The sequence below is a fragment of the Balaenoptera physalus genome (genome assembly GCF_965194825.1).
Source record: "Balaenoptera physalus genome assembly, chromosome: 11".
NCBI lineage: Eukaryota > Metazoa > Chordata > Mammalia > Artiodactyla > Balaenopteridae > Balaenoptera > Balaenoptera physalus.
In genome coordinates, this window is record NC_138896.1 from 7873531 (window position 1) to 7899314 (window position 25784).

Consider the following 25784-nt stretch of genomic DNA (forward strand, 5'->3'; position numbering starts at 1 on the left):
AGAAGAGCAGGCTTCTGCCTGCGCGACGGCTTCCTTTTCTCTGACTTCAATGTCATAGCTACTTTCCCTACACATTGAGAATTTGTTCTAGTAAATGGGAACTAAAGGGATTTGGAAAAATCACTCTCATATAAAACCTGGCTTTCAAATCTATTGCTTTGCTCCAAAATGCCATGTCACATGTCAGAAGCTGAAGAACACCTCCATTTCTTTTTCCAGTCCCTCAGTAACAAATGCTGGTCTGCTTCCAGGAAATGGGTACCGTGGATTGACAAGAGGAAAATCACCTACAAAGAAAGACAAAAAAAAAAAAGCACATTTATATTTTTCTAAACATTATCCTTGTTACAAGGATACAAGTGTTATTAAATCAACTGGGTTTTCAGTGAGTTGTTTTTAGAAGAATTAGCATGACGCAAGTTGACCTAAGGCCCTTCTAATTGTCCTCCCTGCCTTTAATCTGGCATCTCTTTGCTCTGTGTGTGTGTTGTAACTTTTAGTGTCTCACTTTTAAAAAGATGAGTGGAGGAACTTCTCTGGTGGTCCAGCAGTTAGAACTCAGCATTCCCAATGCAGGAGGCCCAGGTTTTATCCCTGGTCAGGGAACTATATCCCACATGCCGCAACTAAGAGCCTGCATGCCACAGTGAAGATCCCGCATGCTGCAACTAAGACCTGGTACAGCCAAATAAATAAATAAATAAATATTTTAAAAACAAAAAAAGATGAGTGGATAATCAAGAATCACCAGATATTTGAGAAACACCTCTAACATAAAGATTGGTATATAAAGCAAACAAGCCAACATGGAGGAAGGAGAGGAAACAAAACATATAGGGACCATAGTAATTAATATTCTCAGAGAATTGTGAAAAAATAATGCACCTTTGAGACAAGAGTGAAAGGCTCTAAAAGCAGAGCATTCCAAGAACAAGAAAGAGCTCTTGGAAATTAAAACTAAGGAAGCAAAAAGAAAAATTCCGTAGACAGTGAGGAGAGTAAATTGAGAAAGTAGCTCAGAAATTAGAAGAGCAAAAGAAGAATAACAATCAAAAAACCCAATAAAATGGAAAATAAGAGAGAAAAGGAAAAAAATCTGAAGATATGCAAGAAATAATAAATATTCCATAAAAGGAAAATAATGAAAAGCAGAGGGAGAAAATTGTCGATGAAATAACAGAGAACATTTTCAGAACTAAATGGCATGAGTTTCTAGGACAAAACCTCCCCCCTCCCATCATATTCTGGTATAGTGGAATAAAATAACCAATCCTGAGTTGCATCATTATGAAATTTCAGAATCTTATGGACAAAAAAAAAAATATCCTAAGCCTTCTAAAGAGAAATATAGGTCACTTATAAATACAGCCTGACATAATCCATCCTCAGGCCCTAGGCTCATTCGTTATTTCCTAATTTAATCCTAGTGCTCCTAGACCTTCTAAGAGTGGAGCTGAAGTTCCCCTATTTGTAACCCTTCTGCATAGTCCCTGAATGCCCCCTACTGTGGACTGAATTGTGCCCTCCCACACCATCTTGCCCCAAGTTCGTATGTTGAAGTCCTAACTCCCTATGTGACTATTTGGATATAGGCCCTTTAGGAAGTTATTAAGATTAAATAAGGTCATAAACGTGGGGCCCTTATCAAATATAATTGGTGGCCTTAAAAGAAGAGAGCCCCAAGATGATTACAAATACCAAGAACTCCTTGTTTCAGCAACTGAATTTGGGATAGCTCCTGGAGGACCCCCTCTTCCTACTTTTCCAAAGATTTGCAGGGCTACTGTTAACGCTTTTACTTGTTGGATGCACTCTCATTGGCACTATTTGTCAGGACCGTGACTGAAATCTCACCAAGTCCCTTCTAGGAGGTGTGCTTTAGCCACTTATTTAAACTACCTCTGCCTTCCTCAACTAGGGTTTTTTTAGTATAAGTGTGTCCCATGTAAACACTGCAATTATTAACTCCAGAGAAAACAAAAGTTGTGCAAATGTAGGGCTTCCCTGGTTGGGAATCTGCCTGCCAATGCAGGGGACACAGGTTTGACCCCTGGTCCGGGAAGATCCCACATGCCGGGGAGCAACTAAGCCTGTGCGCCACAACTACTGAGCTCACGTGCCACAACTACTGAAGCCCGCGCTCCTAGAGCCTGTGCTCCGCAACAGGAGAAGCCACCACAATGAGAAGCCTGCGCACCGAAACGAAGAGTAGCCCCCTCTCGCCACAGCTAGAGAAAACCCGCACGCAGCTACAAAGACCCAATACAGCCAAAAAGAAATAAAATAAATAAATTAAAAAAAATAAGTTGTACAAATGTAATCTTAGTATACACATGGCTCAGCTATAAATTATATTTATATAATTACCCTGTCAATACTGCATAACCAATAAAACAAAAATTGTAATATAATTATAGTGAGAGGAAAGGAGGTGTGTGTGTGTGTGTGTGTGTGTGTGTGTGTGTGTGTGTGTGTGTCTGTGAGTGAGAGTGGGATGGAAGAGACCTAGATTATCAACTTACATAACAGGCAGTCAATAGACAATACCTGTAACTGAAAAATCAAGAAGTTGTATAAGAATGTTACATAGAAACATTGATCTCGAGGAGACAGCAATGCGTGGTGGCTTGAAGTGATATTTTAGTTCCCTGCCCAGGAATTAAACCTGGGTAGCCTGGATGAAAACCAGGAATCCTAGCCACTAGACCAACAAGGGTCATAGGGTAGAAGCAGTTTCCCTGGCTCTTGACCCTGTTTGAAAGCAAGAATGTTTCAAGGAGGCAAAAACTGTAAAAACAGGTACAAAATTTATTATTAGAGACACAGCACAACACATGGGAGAGCACCTAGACAGTTTAGTTAGGACAGAAGCAAGGCAGAGATACGCACCCAGAGAGACGTGGGCATTGTGGGCGTCGTCTCTAACAAGGCGGAGCTCCTTAAAGAGGCAGTTAAATCATCTATATAGGGTAGTTCTTCTGAGCCTTTGTTTACCTTTGGCCAATTATCTTGTTGTTGTTGTTTTTTCCGCACACCTGACCTGCCCTAGGACCCTCCCAACATGAATGGGCAACTTTTTTCCAAGATGGATTCCAGCCCAGAGGCCTATGGGAGGCTTGGCATCATCTATTATGGGGTGGCACCCTCTCCTTTTTGACCCCCAAGGAGGCTTTCTGCACGTATGTAGTTGGGCAGATCTCCTTGACCTCAAGAATGAGAAACATGTGCTCTCTTAATCTTTTATCTGGGCAGGGCTCAGCTCCTCTCTGCCCCTGACATTACTGTTATCTTAAAGTGTCCACTGGAGACAAAGTCCAGCTATTTTACCTTGTTCCTGTTGTTGTTTCCATCTGAAAGTGTACACGGGAAGCTGGCTATAAATGTCTAACCTGGAGCCCATCTATCTCCTCCCTCAACCTGAGAATAAATACTATAAGAAACAGCTAAAAGAATTGTCCTGGGAAGCAGGAATTTAAGGAAAAATAATACTGCTATTTTCACTATATAGCTTAAAGTATTTTCTAGTTTTAAAATTATGTGCCCATACTGTAGTGATAAAATACATTTTAAAATAAAACAACAAAGGTTTGATTTGGGTTTCAGCTTTTTTCCAGAGGTTAGAGAGGTTTTCAGGCATAGTCTGATCTGGGGCCCATCTTCATTTTTCTTCTACTCAAAGTGACAACCATATAAAGTATACAAGGCAAGAGCCTGAAAATATTTAGAACTGCCTATCCCACATGAACAAAAGCCTTGGGTGTGGTTTGCAGAATTGTTTCAGAGAGCTCTGAAACAGGAAGTTATTCATTTTGTCTCCAGCTACTGAAGTCAGATGTGAGTATATTTCTTAGACGTGAGAGAGTGCTGGAGCTGGGTGAGTACTGTGGTTGTCTTTGGTGTAAGGGGGTGTGGATTTAGAATGTGGAAAGAAATGCAGAAATAAGACTGCAGGAAGAAAGACTGGAGTAATTTTAGTGCCTAAGGACCAAACTGGCTCAGGAGAAATCTGTTTACATTAAGGTGATATATACTGAATCAAGCCCTGATTCATACATTTGGTAAATTCTCCTTCCACAACCATTATACGATGCCTCTCTCTGCCAGGGCTACATGCCCTCTGGACTCCTCTGGGCACTGGCTCTGTTCCCCTTTCTTCGACCAATCTTCTTTCATTTCCACATCATCTCGGACATGCCTCCGTGGACACCGCCAGCTTCCCTCCACGTCAGAGCTGTTCCATTTAAAGACTCACTACTAACTGGAAACGGCTTTCCTTGCTTGGCTGACATTTCCAAGAGAAATCTGACAGGACCCACTCATCTTTTTGAGGGAAGCCATAAAAGCCATGGATCAGCTATGGGGTTTGGGGAGGGGATGCTGGAGAATGGTAGAATGTGGTGAAAACAAGGGCTGCATGCTGGCCGAGCAGAGGCTGAACTTGCAGGGAACAGCACTCCGAAATCCTACCAAGAATCACCCCTTGGTCTCCTTGGGCAATTTGCTTTTTCAAGGATCCTGTGGGCAGAGAGTCCCTCTAGATATTTCCTCACAGGAGGAGGTGAAGAGAAACTAGGTGGTGGAACCTGAAGTTTTTTAAGTAGAAAAAGAGGACATTTTTGCTTTTCTTTTGTAAAAATATATTTAATTTCTTTACGCATATATACTCAGATAATACATAATACTCCCTCAGTGTATCAAGTGAGCAGATATATGCCTCCCCCCTGTTTTCACTTGGTTACTCCTTCTCGTCTTCCTCTTCTCCCCCCCCCACATTAACTTTCCCTCCATCCTCAGCCCCCCAAGGTAGCCCATGTAACTGCCATGTTTTTCTTCTCATATGTAATGGTTAGTTTGATGTGTCAACCTGGGTAGGTTATAGTACCCAGTAATTTAATCAAACACTAGTCTAGGTGTTGCTGTGAAGGTGTTTTGTAGATAATGTTGACATCTACAATCAGTTGACTTTAGGTAAAGGAGATTACCCTCAATAATGTGGGTGTGCCTCATCCAATCTTGAAGGCATTAAGAGCAAAAACTGAGGTCCCCTGAGGACAGCAACATCAAAATTCTGCCTGGGTTACCAGACTGGCACCCTGCCCTATAGGTTTCAGACTTGTCAGCCCCGCAGTCGCATGAGCCAATACCTTAAAATAAAAATCCAAAGAGCCCTGGTTGATATAATACTTACTCATTTAATCATATAAATATTAACGTACTACAGAGACATACAGGTTTTTGCTATCTTTTGATTTGCAAAACTGAGATGATATTGTAAATGTGTTTCTTCATCTTGCTTTTTCTCATCAACATTTAAAAGGCTGCCTAACACTCCTTGGTCCTTAGTGCATATGAGTGCATACGAAACACGAAATGGTTCATTGCGTCATTCTCCTACTAACTGAAAATCACTCTGTTTTCTTTTTTTTCCCACTATGAGTGATGCTACAACAAATATCCTTGTGTGTGTGTATCTGTATAGAAGGATGTATAAAGACTGACAGCCCCACCCCTAGCCAGGGACCCAAGGCCTGTGCCCATGTGTGGGTAAAATGAGGGGGTGGAGGTGAGAGGGGGAGATTTTCTGAGACTCCTTGACACAGGGGCCCAATGCACTGTGAATCTGAAACCTGTTGGTGAAGTCAATGTGAGCTAAGTTTAGATGGGGAGGATGGAGATGCAATGGTTGATGGGATTAAGGTGAAAGTCTGGGGACTTCCCTGGCGGTCCAGTGGTTAGGACTCCGCACTCTCACTGCTGAGGGCCCAGGTTCAATCCCTGGTTGGGGAACTAAGATCCTGCAAGCAGTGTGGCACTACCAAAAAAAAAAAAAAAAAAAAAGACGAAAGTTTGAATGAAAATTGGGATTTTCGAACAGATTTTATGTGAAATGGTAATGGCTCCTTTACCTGAATGCATTATTGGGATGGATATTATGTTCTACTAGGCATTGCTTCTCCTAATTAAGTTTGTAAAACAGAAGGCATGTAAGTTTGCCCTCGGGCCGGTCTCGATTGGACGTGATGAATGGGAACCTGAGGACTGCTGAGCCCACACAGTGGTTGATTTAAAACAATGTAGAATACCTGGTTGGCAAAAGGAGATTACCACTTTAATTAATGACATGCTAGAAGCTGGCGGGCTGGTACCAGTGAATGCTCTGCACAGTAGCCCTGTGCGGCACAGGGAAAAGGTGGACGGCACATGAAGATTCAGAACAGACCAGTGAGGCTTAACTAAGGTTGTGTTGCCCACAGCCAGCTTCACCCTCAAAAAATACAACAGGCTCAAGAAGACTGGGGCTCTGATTAATCTCTAGAATGCTTTCTTCTCTGTTTCAAACTCAAAAAGAGCCAACTGTAGTCATGTGAGAAGGACTCCAATTTGTGTTCACTGTCCTGTCACAAGATTACCTGAACTCACCAGTTTACTGTCATAATTTGGTCAGAAGGGATTTGGCCTTGTTGCAGGTCCTGAGTGTAAGATTATAGCGTATTGATGACCTTACGAAAATATTGGAAACTGCAGAGCAAGCTAGGACTGTCTTGAATGCAGTGATGGATCACATGACCAACTGAAGCTGGTTAATAAATCTAGCAAAGACCCAAGAGCCTGCCTAAAAGGTGAAATTCTTAGGAATGTCATGGTCCAGAGCCATTCAAGATATTCCATAAGAGATTAAAAATAAAGTGCTGTCACCACTCACCCTAAGGACCCAACAAAACCTCCAGCCTTTGGTTAGCTTATTTGGATTTTGGAGAATGCATATTCTACATCTGGAAATACACTAGCTCCTATCTGTAAGAATACCCAGAGGAAAGCCATATCTAGTTGAGGATCTGAACAAAAGCAGGATGTGTCTGAATTACAAAAGGCGATGGCTCTTTTACCACCTTTGGGCCCTTGGGATCCCCACTCAAATATGATTTTGGAAGTGTCTGCCTCTCCCACCCATGCAGACCAGAGCCAATGGTATAAGCCCATGAGCACCTACCAGTGGCAACCATTGGGATTTTGGACCAGAAAATTTCCAAATTCTGCCCCCCCCATACACATTATTTGAGAAACGATTACTAGTGAGCTATTGGGCATTGATTTGGACTGCCTCAATGACTGTAGGTCATCCAAGATCATGAAATCTGAAGTATCCACAGTGTCCTGGTGATGTCAGAGAAACACTCTTACAAGGAAGGCAGTGCTCAGAGAAGTTCCATAACGAAATGGAAATGGTTTACCCAGGAGCATGCTTCCAGGGGAATGCAGGGTGGTACTCACCACACCCACAGCAGGTAGCTTCTTTTCCCCATGACTGACTTTGGAACCACTTGAAGAGCTGCTGGGACTTATTGCCTCATGGACAGTGGCGCTATGAACATCTCTCAATTGACCAACAAAGAGCTGCCTGGTTTACAGATGACAGTTGCAAGATGAATAAACAGTATCCTGTCTGGAAAGACTGATTAAAGAAAGTAAGAATAAATCAGCTCAATGGGCTGAATTGCAGGCTATTTTCCTAGCAGCGATGGAAGAATTGAACAATGGGAAAAGCTCCTACGTTTGGGTTTTCACTGACTCATGTGCAGTAGCTAATGGCCTGGTCATATGGTCAGGTGGTTGCACAATGGAAAACTAGACTATTAAAAGAATGCTCATATGAGGTGTGTCCCTATGGGAACATTCTGGGAATTTAAGAGATATTTTTTTTTCTGGCTTTATTGAGATATAATTGACATATAACATTGTGTAAGTTTTCAAGGTGTACGGTTTTTTGACTTGATACATATTGCAAAATAATTATTGTCATAGTATTAGCTAAAACCTCCATCACATAAGTACCGTTTTTTTTTTTTTGTGGTGAGAACATTTAAGAGTTCCTCGTTTAGCAATTTTCAAGTATACAATACAGTATTATCAACTATAATCATCTCTGTTAGACTGCCAGAACCATCATTCTACTCTCTGTTTCTATGAGGTTGGTTTTTTTGGTTTCCGCATATAAGTGAGATCACACAGTATTTGTCTTTCTGTGTCTGGCTTGTTTCAGCTGGAGTAATGCCCTGAAGATCCACCACATCCTCACCATCACTTGTCATCTCTTTCTGTTGCTAATCACGCTAGCAGGTGTGAGATGATACCTCAGTGTGGTTTCAATTTACATTTCCCTGACCATTAGTGATAGGAGCACCTTTTCTTGTACCTATTGGCCATCTGTATGTCTTTTAAAAGGAGTTTTGTAGTGACAAATAACTACATTAAATGACTTACATCTTTTTCGTTCCTTTTCCTTTTTGCTCCTCAGATTGAATAATTTCAGTTGATCTGTCTTCAAGCTCACTTCTGATTGGTCATGTCTGCTGTTGGAGCTCTCTCTTGAATTCTTCATTTCAGTCATTGTATTCTACAGCTCCAGAATTTTTGTTTGGTTCTTTTTTATTTTCTAAACTATTTTTATTTCTTCTTCCAAATGTTATTGAGATACAATTGGCACACAGCACCGTGTAAGTTTAACATGGACAACGTAATGATTTGATTTACATACATCTTGAAATGATTCTCACAGGAACTTTAGTGAACATCCACCATCTCATATAAAAACAAAATTAAAATGGGGGCAGAGTCAGGATGGAGGACTAATCATTAGAGAAATGCAAATCAAAACCACAATGAGGTATCACCTCACACTGGTCAGAATGACCATCATCAAAAAATCTAGAAACAATAAATGCTGGAGAAGGTGTGGAGAAAAGGGAACCCTCCTGCACTGTTGGTGGGAATGTAAATTGATACAGCCACTATGGAGAACAGTATGGAGGTTCCTTAAAAAACTAAAAATAGAACTACCATATGACCCAGCAATCCCACTACTGGGCATATACCCTGAGAAAACCGTGAATGAAAAAGAGACACGTCCCACAGTGTTCACTGCAGCACTATTTACAATAGCCAGGACATGGAAGCAACCTAAATGTCCATCAACAGATGAATGGATAAAGAAGATGTGGCACATATATACAATGGAATATTACTCAGCCATAAAAAGGAACGAAACTGAGTTTTTTGTAATGAGGTGGATGGACCTAGAGTCTGTCATACAGAGTGAAGTAAGTCAGAAAGAGAAAAACAAATACCGTATGTTAACGCATATATATGGAAACTAAAAAAGCGGTACTGGTGAACCTAGTGGCAGGGCAGGAATAAAGACACAGACATAGAGAAGAGACTTGAGGACACAGGATGAAGGGGAAGCTGGGATGAAGTGAGAGAGTAGCACTGACATATATACACTACCAAATGTAAAATGGATGGCTAGTGGGAAGCAGCCGCATAGCACAGGGAGATCAGCTCGGTGCTTCGTGACGACCTAGAGAGGTGGGATAGGGAGGGTGGGAGGGACACGCCAGAGGGAGGGGATATGGGGACATGTGTATGCATATGGCTGATTCAGTTTGTTGTACAACAGAAACTAACACAACATTGTGAAGCAATTATACTCCAATAAAGATGTGAAAAACAAACAAAAAAAACCAACCAAAATTAAAGAAATAGAAAAAAAATTTTTCTTGTGATGAGAACTCTTAGGATTTACTCTCTTAACTTACATATATAACATACGGCAGTGTTAATTATATTTATCATGTTGTACATTATGTCTCTACTATTTATTTATATTTATTATAACTGCAAGTTTGTACTTTTTGACAGCCTTCCTCCAGTTCTCCCTCCCGCCATCCTCCTCCCCACCCCTCACCCGCACCCCCCCACCCCACCCCGGTAACCAGAAATTTGATTTCTTTTTCTATGAGATTTTGTTGCAAAACTTTTAATCTCTCCATGAAATCTGAATGAAAGCCTTGCCAGGTAGAGTATTCTTGGTTGTAAGTTCACCTCCTGGTGGGTGTGGTGTGGATGGTTCATGACATGGCTGGCTGTGGGTTCCATGGTCTCCCGAAGATGATGCTGGCCCACTGGTGAGTAGGGCTGGATCCGCGTGCTACTGGCTGAGGGATACAAGGGATCTCAGAGCTGGTCGGTCTGCTGGTGGGTGGGGCTGGGTCCCTGGGCATCCTGGGGGTGGTGTTGGCTTGTGAGTGGGCAGGACCAGGACCCAGAGTCTCTGGCTGCAGGGCCCTAGGGAATCCCAAAACTAGTCTCAGCCACTGGTGGGTGGGGTAGATCCTGGGGCTGCTGGCTGAGGGGCCCAAGGTGTCCCAGAGCCGGTGCTGGCCTCCGGGTGTTTGGGCCATGTCCTGACATGGAAGGCTGTGGGGTTGTGACAGTCCTGTGGCTGACATCTGCCTCTACGTGGATGGGGCCAGACCCAGGGGACCCAAGGGCTGACTCCCACCCACTGGTGGGCAAAGCCAGATCCCAGGATCTCTGGCTGCGGTGCCCTGGAGGTCCATGAGTTTGTGTGTCAGCCGCTGGTGGATGGGCCCAGGGCCCGGGGGTTCCTGGGGCTGCTGCCCGATCCCTAATGAGTGAGGCTGGGCCCAGGGCTAGTGCTGGCTCACTGGTGTCAGGGCGGGGTCCTGAGCCCTCTGGTGGATCGGGTCGCTGCCAGGGTGGCTTGGGGCTCAGGGGATCTTAAGATAGCAGGCCTGTTGGTGGGTAGAGCTGTGTCTCTGCCTGGCTAGTTGCTTGGCCTGAGGCCTCCTAGTACTAGTGCTGATAGGCCAACTGGCAGGGCCAGTCCTTGCGCTAAGAAGCTAGAGGGAGAATTCCAGAATGGTGCTTCCTAGCCCCAGTGCCCTCGTGGTAGAATGAGCTCCCCCAAAAGGCTGCCTCAGTGTCTGTGATGATTCTTTTTTCTTTTCTTAATATTTATTTATTTGGCTGCACGGGTCTTAGTTGCAGCACGCGGATCTTCAGTTGCCGGGTGCGGGATCTTTTAGTTGCGGCATGTGGGATCTAGTTCCCTGACAGGGATCGAACCCGGGCCCCCTGCATTGGGAGCACAGAGTCTTAACCACTGGACCACCAGGGAAGTCCCAGCAGGGATGATTCTTGAGCAAGTAACTATCTCTTTCAACCTTTGTATCAGAATTCCTAAAGTCCTGATAGGGTGGATTGTGCCTTCACCCTGTCTAGAAAAGTTGGGGTGACAGTGAATGCACTGCCCTGCACCTGTGTAACCCTACTCTACACGAATGGGAGGGGACCAAGGGGGAGACACTGGCTAGACTAGTATTGCTGCCAGCAACCTGGACCAGCACACAGGCCGAAATGAATGTCCCTTCCAAAGGCGAAAAAGTCTCGGTAAAAATAAATGACAAATGGAGAGAAGGAGAGATAATAGCTGAGAGGAAAGGAATGAATAAGTGGGGTATGCAGTGAGGGAAATCCAACTTTATATTATCGATAATACCTCAGAAGAGGCTCAGAACGAGAGATTCATATTATCTTTTAGGACAATTGCACCTGACACCTGGGAGGGTAAAGCTATGTTTGCCAAGACCAGCCCAGGTTTTGGAACCTGAAAAGGTCTAGCGGCAGCCTGTAAACGGGAGCGGCATCACGCTGGGAGTCATGCTAGACAGACGGTTAATGACAAAATGGACTCTAGTTAATGACTAAGGGGACATTACTAGACTCCATTTAGGCATTAACAATAAGTCCGGTTTTGACTCTAGTTTTTTGACTCCTATTTTTCAGGCTACATTTACTACAAGGAATTTGGGAGGGAATTCTGGGAGCATCCCTTCCTTCTGGGACTTCAAACCATAAGGTGTATGGCTCCTAGTGGGCTGATCTCTGTGTAACCATGAACCTTGATGATCGAAAACTTGGAAAGGTCCCTGGTTATAGTGGACAAAATACAATGGCAGCATGTCCAACATGCCACTGCTGTGCATGAACGCACATCACCCCTTTTTTGTGGATGGAAAATTATTAAGCAGAAAAGAGGAAAACAATAGGTGTCGGATGAGATTATAGCATAAGCACCATGGGGGATCCAAGCGCCCCTGCGGTTTAGCCCCACTCTGAGACCGAGAAGGATGTGGGAGGCTTTGTGGCATACTCAAACTAAATTACATCTACTTGTGACTACCACTCATCTACCCCTATTATGGGGGACCCAACATTTTGGGGTGCAAAATATGCATCCCAACTGCACCCATGCCGCAGCACACGATGCAACAACATGCGTGGTAGATTATACAACACTGACCCACAAGACAGAAAAAGACCGTAGGGGAGAGAGGTGCCGGCCCAGGTAGTCTGGGACAAGCAGAGTTGGCTTTAATGAGGAGTGGCATTAAGAGGGAAAAGACTGATTAACTAGAATAGCCGGATTAGAGGGAGTTCTCTTCCTGGAAGAAGGAAAATGTTGAGTCAGCCTGGAAAGAAAACGAGGCGTTAGCAAAGTGAGTCAGGCAGACTCAGCAAATAATGCTGGATGATGCTAGAACCCAGCTTTGGGAAAGGTTCTGTGCCACCACCCAACGGAGCCTCTTGAGTATTTTAAATACCAGTGGGGGCTGAAGCAGCCACGGGTCTTGTCCCTCAATCCTAGCTGCAACCGGCAGCTCATGGGGCACACCTCTGGGAATCTCGTGCTTCTCCAAATTTATGGAAGTTTTCTGGGGGCACTTGTAACTTACACTGACGTACTGTGACTGCTCTCACCCCGGAGTAGGTCAAAATCATATCGGGACTTCCCTGATGGTCCAGTGGTTAAGACTCTGCGCTCCCAACGCAGGGGGCACGGGTTCGATCCCTGGTCAGGGAACTAGATCCCTCATGCCGCAACTTAAGGTCCCGCACACGGCAATGAAGATCCCACATGCCGCAACAAAAGACCTGGCGCAGCCAAATAAATAACTATTTAAAAATAAATAAATAAATAAAATCAAAATCATATCATGTCTGCTCAAGCCCTTCTCTGGCTTGCCTCAGAGTAAAAGCCAAATTATCACAAGTTCCTGCTGATCCGGCCCTGCTGCCTCTCCTCCTGACTTTCTTCTTCTCCTCATCCCTTCCTTCCTCTCCTCACTCCTTTGGTTCCATGTTGCCATGTGCTGTTATTTGCCTGTGCCAAACACAATCCCACCTCAGGACCTTGGCATGTGCTGCCATCTCTGCTGGATTGCTTTTTCTCCAGAAATCTTCAGGGCTCACTTCTCCTCCCCATTCAACTCTTTGCTCAGTAGTCACCTTGATTGAGAAACCCCTCTGACCGTTCAGTTTAAACGGCATGTACCCCCGCCCCATTGACCCTCACACTGTCTATCCCTCCACCCTGCTTTGATTTTCCCCGTAGCACCTGAAGGATTATACATGTGTTTGTTTATGTGTGTATTAGCTCTGTGAGTACAGGGGCTCCGTCTTAGTTTCTGAAGTGTCCCCAGAACAAAGAACAGGCAGTATCCCCAGCATCTTGGCACGCACTGGGCGCTCAAACAATACTGGCTGAATGAATAATAAGTAGCAGATAAAACTAAAGTTTTAATGACTATACTGTACCACTGAACTGCCTGCATTTTACTTGAGGCTTAAAAAGAGACACACTTTCATCTGAAGAAATGGATGGTGAACACTCACGGAATCTTCCTTGCAGGTGAAGCAGATGGTTTTGGTGGAGAGGCCTTTCACATACCCTCATATTACAGCATGTCAGAGAAATTCTGCTCTTGCTACCTGCCAGCTGGGCTGTGTGTGTGTGGGTCAGGGATGGAAGCCCGGATCTAACAGCCCTGTCTGACAGAACCTTCTATGCTGATGGAAATGTTTTATACTTGTACTTTCCAACAAGGCAGCACAAGCCACGAGAGTGTGCCTATTGAGCACTCGATATGCAGCTAGTATGACCGAGAAACTGAATTGTCAATCTATTTAATTTCAACGGCTCAGGGGGCTGAGTCCAGATGACCGGGGTCAGCTGAAAAAGAGAGCCAGAGAGCTCCCTGCAGGCTTCGTGACAGACCCCGCCCCCAGCCCCACCCCGATGGTCTGGACCAGCCCAATTACATTTACCCTGTAGCTTCCACCAAGGTTTAAAAGGACCTGAGACAATGTGATTCCCTAGCTAACTAGTTCTCTAAGGCCCAGCCCAGATCAATTTCTATTCCCCAAGAGTCCCATGACCCCATGAATCGATAGCATCCTCTCTCTCTTGTCAAGAAGAGGAAACTAACTCACAGCATGACCATCAGGAGCCGAGGCCTCAGAATAATTTGCAGACTAGGTGAGACTGGGCTTAGCTACATACCAACCCTCACCCACTCAGCAGGCGGGTGGGTCTGTGTCATAAATACAAACCTGTTAGAACCTGAGCGTGATTATAATAGCTTTGACGGTATGCCAGATACTGTTCCAAGTGGTTTGCATGATGGAGTAGATGCTAGCATTATTCCATTTCACAAGAAACTCATGTACAGACAGGTCAGGTTTGCCAAGATGACGCACCTTGTGTGAAATGATCAATGTTTTAAGCTGCTACATGTTGGAGAGCTTCGTTATGCAGCAAGAGCTAACTGATGTTGGAGCTTTCTGGGAGGACTCTCTGGCATCCCGGCTACAGCAGGATGGCACGTTGGCCAAAGATGGCACAACAGGTAAACGGTAAAGTGAGGATTCAGACTTGGGAGTCTGATGGCAGAGCGACTAACCATGGTTGTATCAGCTGAGGTTCTTGGTGGCCAGCAACAGAAAACAATGCTCGCTAACATGGCTTTCAAGTTTTTGTAGAAAAGGTGATAGCACGGCCTGCGCCGTTTCCCCATTCTCTTTGAGATCGTGACCTTCTTCAAAGCCTGGGCCTCTAAGGTGACTGCTCATCTTTATTGGCCTTTCCTACCTGCTCTTGCTGCAAGTTCCTGGTAGAACTCCCAGCCAAAGTTCACACATCAATTCCCTTTGTTGAGAAAACACCCTCAGTGTCTGGAGAGTAATTGTTCCCAGCAAGGGTAAGGCAACTTTTTTTTCCCACCACCTACCTCACTCTGTTGGCCCATGTCTCAAGATTACCTGTTCAGATTTGGGGCAAAACAGGGGGTAAAGGGGGCATTGTTTTCACATCCTACAATTTCTATACCCCATTCTCTGAGACGATGTGATTGTCTCAAGGAAGAGGGTCAGATGTTTATCTGTTTGCTTTCTTTTATTTTATAAAAAAAAATAGATGTAGAACCTGAACCATGGGCCTTCAAATCACTATTAAGCAGAGGTCATTTTTTTCAGTTGAATATCAATACATTTGGCACATAACGTTGTGTAAGTTTAAGGTGCACAATATGGTGATTTGATACATTTATGTATTGCAATATGATTGCCATTGGAGCTCTGGCTAGCACCTCTGTCCCATCATGTAATGATTCAACGCATGAATTTGTGTGGAACACAGTTTCATCCATAACAGTCTTTCTCCAGGAGATGATGAAACTAAGACAGAGAGAGGGCATACGCCTTGCCCCAGTTCACAGTGAACACATAAAAGAACAAGGATTTGAAGCCACATGTGTTTGTCCTCAAAACCTACACTCTTCGCCAGCACACCACACTGCCTCAGGTGTCGGGACAGAGAGGGCAGGCCTGGCACACACTGCCTGCCGCCCTGGTTCCGCGGAAAAGTGGGGTGCTGTCCTACCTAGTAGCTTGTGCGGGGAGGATTCTCTCTCTGTATGTTCTTAATGACGCCGATGGTTAGCGTGGATTACTGTTCACCTGTGGACACGTGTCAGGAAGAGGAGGCAGCAGGGCCCTTGCAGGGCAAGCCTGGCCAAGGCGGGCACAGAGCCCAAGCTTTCCAGTGTTTATTAATCCACCAGGCGTTTATCAGCCAGTCTCTTGGTTTATCAGAAGAGCGGAACGTTTGTCTAAGTAAATATTTGTATCCAATCTTTCTAGACCCAGAGTTTCTTGTGGGGACATCCCCACCTACTGGGGTTCCCACTGCAGCCGTGTGTCCAGGCCCGCCCCTTTGGATGCTACTTACCCAATGCCCTCTACTTTGTTTGTTCACCTGGGTTGTACTGGAGACGTTTCCTAAGGAGGGGCTCTGGACTCACATTGTGCTCTTGTGAGAAGAGCAAATGAGTGAATGAATAAAGGAAGGAGCGATTTTAGAAATCAGACAAACATGTCTCCCTTCAGCTTTTGAAGGACTCCAGAAAGTCATTCAAAGAGGCCACAGGACATGAGCTCTGATTTCCTAAGCTAATGATTTCCAATGTGATGCTTAGTACAGAAGAGCAGTAAGGAGAGCGGACACTGTCTTCCATCTGCCCGGGTTTGAATCGCATCCCCACTGCTGCCACCACCACGTGACCTCAGCAAGTCACTTAACATCTCTGTGAGTCAGTTTCCTCTTCTGCAAAGTAAGTAACAGGAAAGCATCTAATTCACAACAGTGTTGTAAAGATGAAGTGAGTTCACACCTATAAAGCACTTAGACTAGGGCCCAGCACATGGCAAGATCTGTGTGTTACCTGTCACTGTACTGTTTTTATTTTTACAGTGAATCCTTCAGATAGATGTGTGGCTCTCCTGAAATGCCTCTGACATGGGTGGGCTTTAGCCCAGGAGTAGTAGGTGCCCAATAATGCCATGACAATAATGTCAATAATCACAACCATAGTGACAGCGGTGTGGCAGGCACTGTGTACCATGCCTCTCACATGCATTCTCTGAAACCTCCAGCAGCCTTGCAGGAGAGTCATTTAATCCCTGTTTCCCAGAAGAAAGGATTGAAGCTCAGAGGGGAAAGAATGTCTTGCCTAAGGCTACATCATCAGAAGGTAGAGTTGGAATTCTCACCAGGATTGTCTGAAAGATCATACAATTTTACTGCTTTAGGCTAACTTCTCATTTAAAATCATTTAAATTAGAGGTGAAGATAATAATTGTATTCATCTCTTTCCCAGCATCCAGTATGTGCAGGACACGGTAGAGGCTTTCCGTGCAATTATTCAATTCGTACAAGGACCCTCAGAAGGAGTAAAGATTATTATTCACACTTTACAGAGTGTGATGGTTCATTTCAGAGGTCAGCATGGCTAGGCTCTGGTGCCCAGTTACTTGATCAAACCCAGTTTAGATGTTGCTGTGAAAGGATTTATAGATGGGATTGATTACTGATATAATTAAATCAATTGACTTTGCTTAATGGAAATTATCCTTCATACTGTGGGTGGGCTGCATCCAGTCAGTTGAAGGCCTTAAGAGTAAAGACTGAGGTTTCCACCGGTTTGCAGGGCAGAAATAGAGACACAGATGTAGAGAACCAACGTATGGACACCAAGGGGGGAAAGTGGCAAGGGGGAGGGGGTGTTGGTGGGATGAATTAGGAGATTGGGATTGACATATATACACTAATATGTATAAAATGGATAACTAGTAAGAACCTGATGAATAAAAAAATTTTTTTAATTAAAAAAAAAAGACTGAGGTTTCCAGAAGAAGCACTTCTGCCTCACAGCAACACAGAAACCCTGCTGAGTTTCCCACTTGCTGCCCTGGGGGAATTCAGACTTAAGACTGCAATTCAACGCTTGCCTGAATTTCATATCAACTCTCAGCTGTATCTCCAGCCTGACAGTCTACCCTACAGGTTGCTGTCTTGCTAACCTCCACAATCATGTGAGCCAATTCCTTAAAATAAATCAATGTCTCTTGATATCGATCTATCGAGAGAGACAGAGACAGAGAAGAGAGAGAGCCCCTATTGGTTCTGTTTCTCTGGAGAACCCTGACTGATACACAGAGTAAATGAAGACTAAAGATATTAACAGTTTGTTCCAAAGAACACGGCTTACAAGGGCCAAAGATGGGATTTAAACTCAGGTCTGTCTGTTCCCTGCTGCCCAGCTCTGAACAAATCCTGAGGGGGATAATGAGAAACCCAGACAAGCATCCCTGGCCCTGAGCTTTCAAGGACCACCGCATCTGGGCACTGACTTTAGGTATCGGTGAGAATGGCTATTCTGGACACTAATTCCAATAAGTAACACAAATAAAAACAGACCTGTGACATGTACACACTATCTGTGTGCCATCTCTCCATCATCACCAAGGCAAAGTCAAAGGGCTTGTTCCTAATTCTCCCACAGATTCACCCTCCAGGGAGTGATCTGTCCATTATTTTCCTTTCAAGAACTCTCTCCAAGCAAGACCCAAACGAAATAAAATGTTGGAGATTTGTACTAACGGAGTACAAATCAGAGCAGGCTTCTCTAGCTGCTCACTGGGATTCGGGCAACTGTGACGCGTTCGCCGCCTTTCCTGCCAGGCGCTCAATGGGCTGCGAGAGAAACTGTAATCCTTGATGCCACCTTCTTGCCCTCTTTACAAAAATAGGCACTGCCCTCTGACTACCCGGTTTTTCCATGCAGCTCCCAAGCTTTCCAGCCCTTGGGAGGCTCAGCGGAGCCAGCTGGGGCTGCAGAAGCCCTGGGTTCAGAGCCAGGCTCAGCCCCTTTATCATCGCAAATGTCAGCAGAGCTCCTTTTTGACCTGACATTTATGGAAAATAAATGCTTCCAGAAATAAAAACAACAGAGAATAGGCCTGACGAGCCTTTAAGAGCCTTTGGTGACACTTCTTTCCCAAGTCACTGATTTTGATCCGAGGAGAGAGGGTGAGCCAGGATTCATGGGGCCGCCTAGACCCAAGAGGTGGGCGCCAGTCTCTGAGCAATTTTAAGAGGGAGAAATGTAAGCGACCACATTTTTCTCAAAGCAAGGTAAAAACTGGGGCAAGATCAAACTTGCTCAAGCATTCTGCCCAGTAACTGTATTTGCACTGCAAAGAGATAATCATCAGTTCTAGAGAAAGGGCGCTGGGAGCTGGGGTAGGGGGACAGGCAGTGAATACTTTAGGAAGGTTCCCTCCTCTCCACTCCCTCAGGGCTCGCAGGGGACCAGAGCCCAAATGCTCCTGGATCAGCGTGAATGTCTGAATTACCGAGGCAGACCGCCCCAAAATCCGTTTAGTTAGCTAGTTAGGGGACTTCCCTGGTGGTCCAATGGGTAAGACTCCACGCTCCCAATGCAGGGGGCCCGGGTTCAATCCCTGGTTGGAGAACTAGATCCCGCGTGCCGCAAATAAGAGTTAACATGCCGCAACTAAGGGGTCGCACACCGCAACGAAGATCCCTCGTGCCACAGCTAAGACCCAGCGCAGCCAAAATCAATCAAGCAATCAATCAATAAAAATAAATAAATAAATATTAAAAATAAGTTAGCTAATTAGAACTGCTCCTCAGGATTGCATTCCAGACTAAGACTGAGATCATGAAGGCAGCTCCAGGGCTACCCAAGGCCAGCTCATCTCCATGTTGATGACTAATGGTTTTTTACTCCATAGCCAGTCTCAGTGTTGGGATTTTACTGCAAAGATGTGGGGTTCTGGAAAGTTCTGAGATTGTACCACTAATGCCTGGGGGGAGGGTTACCCAGGAAGGGAAGATGAAGGAGGGAGTTTGCCCAGAGATAAACCTATAAGGGGTGTGTGTGTGTGTGTATCTGAATGTCTGTCTGTCTGTCTTTCATCTAGGCTCCTCTGACTTCAGAATCTTGCTCAAATTTACACAGTTAGTGCAGAAACCAGAACTCTGCTCTTCTTACTAGAGCAGCAACCCAATAATAGGATTGTGTGTGTGTGTGTGTTCACCTTATCCCAAACTCTTCTGGAATGTTATCAAATTGATTATCAATGGATGCCACAATTAATGAAAGAACACTTACCCGTATTCTCTTTATGGTCACAGAGGACCTGAGGTCAATTTTTCACTTAGTGGCAGATTAAAGCTGTCAATGTTTAAGCTCCCCTAACAGTGTGAAACTTAAGCCAGTTGGCACTTTGGGCACTCAGGGCTCGTGCTGGCAACGTGGCTGCAGAACTGGATTCTCCAACAGCAATGCTGGGATGGTCTGAAAGGCAGGCTGCACCCCTGCACCCCTAAGTGTTTCTTCCTGCACAGTAAGGGTCCAAGCTCAGCTCTTGCTTGAATAAAAGCTGCTGATTCGATTTGTAAGATAAATTTTACTTTGGAATAATTCTAAATGTACAGAAAATTTGCAAAGATATTACAAAGGGTTCCTATATACCTACCATCCGTTTCCTTTTCTCCTAATGGTATCATCTCTCATTACCTTTGTGGTATGTTTGTCAAAGCTTAGATATTGACATCAATACATTACTAATAACTAAACTCCAGACTTTATTTGGATTTCACCAGTTTTTCCATTAATGTCCTTTTTTGTTCCAGGATCCAGCTCATGATACCTCATTCACTTAGTTGTCCTGTGTCCTTAGTACCTCTGGTCTATGACAGTTTCTATCTTGCCTTTTTTGCCTTGACTGTTTTGAGGAAGACTGGACAGGTGTTTTCTAGAATGGATCTCAGTTGGGGTGTATCTGATGTATTTTCTCAAGTTCATAATGCGATTATGGTTTGGGGGGAAGAATACCACAGAGGTGAAATGCCCTTCTCATCACATCCTACCTGGGGGTCTCTGACATCCACAAGATGCCATTGAGGTGTTAACTTTGATCACTTGGTCAAGGTCATGTTTGCCAGATTTCTCCGCATTAAAGTAACAATTTTTCTCTTTCCATACGCTATTGTTTGTCAGTGAGTTATCAAATCCAGCCTACCCTCAGGGGTGGGGGAACTACCTGAGATAATTCCTTTACCTCCTGAGGCAGGAGTAATTGGATTTGTTTTTTTGAGAACTGGGGATCACTCTGCTATGTCAGACCTCGTTTATAATTTGCCATTTCTTTATATTATGTGAGGGAGAATGTGTCTATCATCTTGTAGCTGCTCTAGGGATTAAATCAGGGACATGGGACATAGGGAAGAACAGGAAATACACCGATGAACAAAGTGGATGGTGAGGCAGGCGAAATGAGGTCTATGCTCACATATGAAATCACTGTGCAACGTGCTCTGAATTTAAGCAGTTTCATCTAAAAAACTTGAAATGGTTATCTTCTTTCTTCTTGAGTAATTGTGAGAATTAAGTTGTACAAGGAACCCAGAAGTACTGAGCACCATGTCTGGTATACAGTAGATACTCAATAAAGGTTCGTTGCCTTCCTTCAAGAAGAAAATGACATAATGTAGTTGTCAGGAGCATGGATCCTGGCTCCTGGCCCCAAACTGCCTGCTTTTGAGACTTGGTTCTCCTGCTTCAAGCTGTGTGACCTTGGGCCAGTTACTTAACCTCTCAGTGCCTCAGCTTTTTCTTGGGCAAAAGGGAGAATAATAATAGGATCCCTCTGTTGGTGGCAATGTTAACTGATGCAGCCACTATGGAGAACAGTATGGAGTTACCTTAAAAAACTAAAAATAGAGTTACCATATGATCCAGCAATTCCACTTCTGAGCATATATCCAGAAAAGATAAAAACTTTAATTTGAAAAGATCCATGCACTCAAATGTTCATACCAGCACTATTAATAATAGCCAAGACATGGAAGCAACCTACATGTCCATCAACAGAGGAATGGATAAAGAAGATGTGGTACATATATACAATGGAATATTACTCAGCCATAAAAAAGAATAAAATATTCCCATTTGCAGCAACAGGGATGGACCTAGAGATTATCATACTAAGTGAAGTAAGTCAGACAGAAAAGACAAATATCATGTGCTATTGCTTATACGTGGAATCTAAAATATGACACAAATGAACTTATTTACAAAACAGAAATAGACTCACAGACATAGAAAACAAACTTATGGTTACCAAAGGGCAAGGAGGGGAGGGATAAATTAGGAATTTGGGATTAACAGATATACACTACCTTATGTAAAATAGATAAACAACAAGGGCCTACTGTATAGCACAGGGAACTGTATTCAGTATCTTGGAATAACCTATAATGGAAAAGAATCTGAAAAAGAATATATATATATACACACATATATATATAACTGAATCACACCTGAAACTAACACAACATTGTAAATCAACTATGCTTCAGTAAAAAAAAATTAGTATCCCTCTCATGAGGAATAGTCGATATGAGTTTTAAATGATTTATTGTATGTAAAGGGCATAGAACAGTGCCTGGCACATTCGCAAATATTCCATATCATTCAATACATTCATAGCTTGGGCATCAGGAGACAAATACAATATGCATTATTTTAATATTTAATCATTCTCTGGATTACTATATCCCACTTTTTTTCTGTCAGATTTGTCCTCAGCATTACTGAGGTATCACTGAGATACAATAAACTGCTCATACATGTACAAGTGAAAAATTTTGACACATTAATATATCTGTAAAGCCATCAGTACAGTCAAAATACTGAACACATCCATTAGGCCTGCAAAGTTTTCTTGTGTCTCTCTATAATTCCTCTCTTTTTTGCTTCCTGTTCCCGGGAAACTACTGATTTGCTCTCTGTTACCGTAGATTAGTTTGTGTTTTCTAGATATTTCTATGAATGGAATCATATAGTAAGTACTTTCTTTTTGGGGGGTGTGGCCTCTTTCAGCATGACTATTCTGAGGTTCGTCCATGTTGTTGCCTGTATAGATAGTTCATTCCCTTTTATCCTGAAAAGTATTCCATTATATGGCTATATGATAACTCTTTAATCCATTCCTCTGTTTATGAACATTTGTATTATTTTGTTATTTATTATTTTACTATTATTATGTTTTGCTGTTGCAGATAAAGATGCCCTGAACAGCCATGCCCAAGACTATATATGAACACACGCTTTGATTTCTCTTGAGTAAACACCATTGGTCCTCATTATTCACCGATTCTATATTTGCAAATTCGTCTACTTCCTAAAATGTGTAACCCCCAAATCGATACTTGTGGTCATAGACCCACATGTGCAGAGCAGAAAAAAAACCTGAGTCGCCAGACTTGTACGTTCCCAGCTGAGGTCGAACAAGACGATGCTCTGCCTTCTTTTTTTTTTTTTAAACATCTTTATTGGAGTATAATTGCTTTACAATGGTGCGTTAGTTTCTGCTTTATAACAAAGTGAATCAGTTATACATATTGCTCTGCCTTCTTGATTCTGCTCTAAGACAGATGAGCTGAGAATGGAGATGGGGGCGGCAGGGTGCCTCCGTGCCATCAAAGAACTCCAGCTCTGGGGCCAGTCGATGGGGCTTGAATCCCCACTCAGGCTCCTATCAGTGGGGCGGCCTCAGCCAAGTCACCCAACATGACAGAACTTCTGTCTGGGTGGGTTTCGGTCCTAGGCAACCACGTGATTCCTAAGACCCTCACCAGCTGGGCTGGGATTCTGGCTCTAGAAGTCCTTCCTTCCTGTTATCACAGACCTCTGGTGTTATACTGGCCTTGCTCTTGCTGATTAAGTATTGGTGGTAGTGGTTACCAGGGGCTGGGTGGGGAGGGGATATGGGAGTTGTCGTTCAATGGGTAGAGAATTTTCGTTATGCAAGATGAGAAAGTTCTGGAGTTCTGCTGACAATATGCATATAGTTAACACTACTGTACTGCACACTTCAAGGTGGTTACGACAGCAGCGTTTATGTTATATGCTTGTATGCCACAATAAAATTTTTTAAAAAATGCTTTAACAAGTCTTCAGTGCCAGTGATTAGGGGTAGAATATGAATTTTCCAGGTTTCAGATCTCGGTATCAGAGACCAGAAGGGGATTCTGTGTTAAATTTTCCTGGGTCAGCATGTGCCCCTGATTAAAAACTACTGTTCCATTCAGCTAATTTGACAGAAATGCAAGAATGTGTCAAATATGGAAGGACAGGAGTAGGGGGCTTGGGGGGGAAGAGGGGTGAAAATATCAGCAATGGCCTTCATAGTGGGGACAATGGGTAAGTGCTTGGAAATACGCTGATGGATTGGGTTAACTCTTGTTTTTATGAGAAATAATCTACTTACAGAAGATAACTAAGGATTTAGAGGACAGTCATAAATACAAATGTTATTAGAATTAGATGCCCTTAACAAGAGTTTTGAATAAACCTGTCAGTTTTGGTCGCAAAGTTTCCCAAATTGTCTTTGTTTGGCTTTGGATGTATTTACCTACTCCTGCTAAGACTATCCCGAATACTGTATAAAAAAATATATAAAATAAAATTCAAAACTTAAAAAAAAAAAAAAAAAAGACTAGCCAGAATAAGTGTTATCACACTGGACTTCAAAGTGCAAATATGTTGTCAGCCTCTTTTAAAAGCACAAATATTATCTTTAGCTTAGGTTTCTAAGGGTAGAAACTGAACTGAAGACCAATCTCATGAAGTTAAGATAACCTTGTGTAATCTGTCCTTCAGTTGAATAGGCGTACAGAAGCACGTGTAAAATGTTGTTTCCTGAAATCTTTATCGAAAGGAAGGAAACATTTTTGGAAGCAGCGCGTTGCGCTGGATCAGCCCTGACCAGCTGCCCCTCCTGGCTGTGGGGCTCAAGGCTGTCTGACGTACAGCAAATTGCTTTCCTTCTCTGAATGGCATCCTGCTTTCCTCTGTAAAATGACAGTAGGTGACGAGATGACCTCTAAGCTTCTTCCCAGTTCTGTCACTGGACAGTTCTCTTATGTGACCATTTAACTTTCCTGGAAAAAAAAAAAAAAGTGAGAATTAAAAATTTGATACTCAAATTACATGAGAAGAATTAAAATGAAATGATTTGATTTTGATGTGAGTGTGCCTAGGACATTGGGGAAATTTTTATTTTTAGGACTGATATCTAATACTGCAAATGAATAATAGAAGTGATGGCATACAACCCCTGGTGCATCCTACTGCCTTCATATGCTCTACAGGCTGCTCAGCTGTCCCTGCCGGAACATTCCAAAGAATCCCCAAGAGTACTCCGTGCTCCAGACCTTGCTTGCTTTTCTTCCACCTAATCTAACCTGTCTCTTGTCCCATTTTTTCAGAACCTTCGTTAAATGTCATTGTTTCCAATGACTTTTTTTTTCTGTCTGTGCCACGCAGCATGCGGGATCTTAGTTCTCCCAACCAGGGATCGAACCACCCGTGTCCCCGGCATTGGGAGCTTGGAGTCATAACCACTGGCCTGCCAGGGAAGTCCCCCAATGACGTAATGAGATGTATAGAAGTTATTGCTATGGTGTTTTTCTGGAATAACTCACCAAAACAATTTGCTTGCTTATGAGACATCTTAAATGTCCTCATGGAAACCGCGGCTGGCTGGTTGGGTTGGGACCTTGAGGTCTGGGAAGTTCTTTGGGGTCACTCAAATGCCATGTTGAGCCCTCCTCCTTATGTCTTCAAAGACATGTTCTTCCCTCCAAGTTGCTCCCAGTCTATTGGGGGAATAAAATGCTCTATTGGCACAAAGATTCTCCCTTCCTGCCACGCACAAGATTTTCCACCTTGTCAAGCTACGCTCTACAGGGCCAGTGTGTGGCAGCACCACATTTTGCCAGAGTTTGAGAAACAGTGGAGTCAGGCAAAGCAGCGTGCTTTGAATTTCCAGTTCACTAGAGGTGCAGGTGAGCCTTTAAAAGTGACCGTCTGCAGCTCAGTAGTTAGCAGTTTTAGTAGTCAGTAGTTTTCTATGTGCCAAAGTCTGAGCAAATTGCATTCCACTTATTAACCCATATTCATCCGCCAAACAACCTTACTGGTATTTTCTTTATTTGACAGATGACAAAACTGAAACAGAAAAGTAAAGCCCCTTGCCCAAGCTCATACCACTAGGAACCAGCAAAACCAAGATCCAAACCCACCCAAGTCTCTCTCTCTTTTTTTTTTTAATAAATTTTTTTAAGCGAGCATTATACATTTTTATTATTTTTTTATTTTTTTGAATTTTACTTTATTTATTTTTTATACAGCAGGTTCTTATTAGTC

General features: G+C 43.5%; 1 protein-coding gene across 1 annotated transcript in view; it reads left to right on the forward strand.

Annotated features, from left to right (window-relative positions):
- Positions 1–2428: 2428 nt before the first annotated feature.
- LOC309637937 (N-acetyllactosaminide beta-1,6-N-acetylglucosaminyl-transferase-like) overlaps positions 2429–25784 on the forward strand; it is a 64346-nt gene continuing 40990 nt past the window's right edge. The window contains 2 exon segments of the mRNA XM_082413311.1: positions 2429–3874; positions 24845–25008. The gene's annotated coding sequence lies outside the window, so the exon portion shown is untranslated.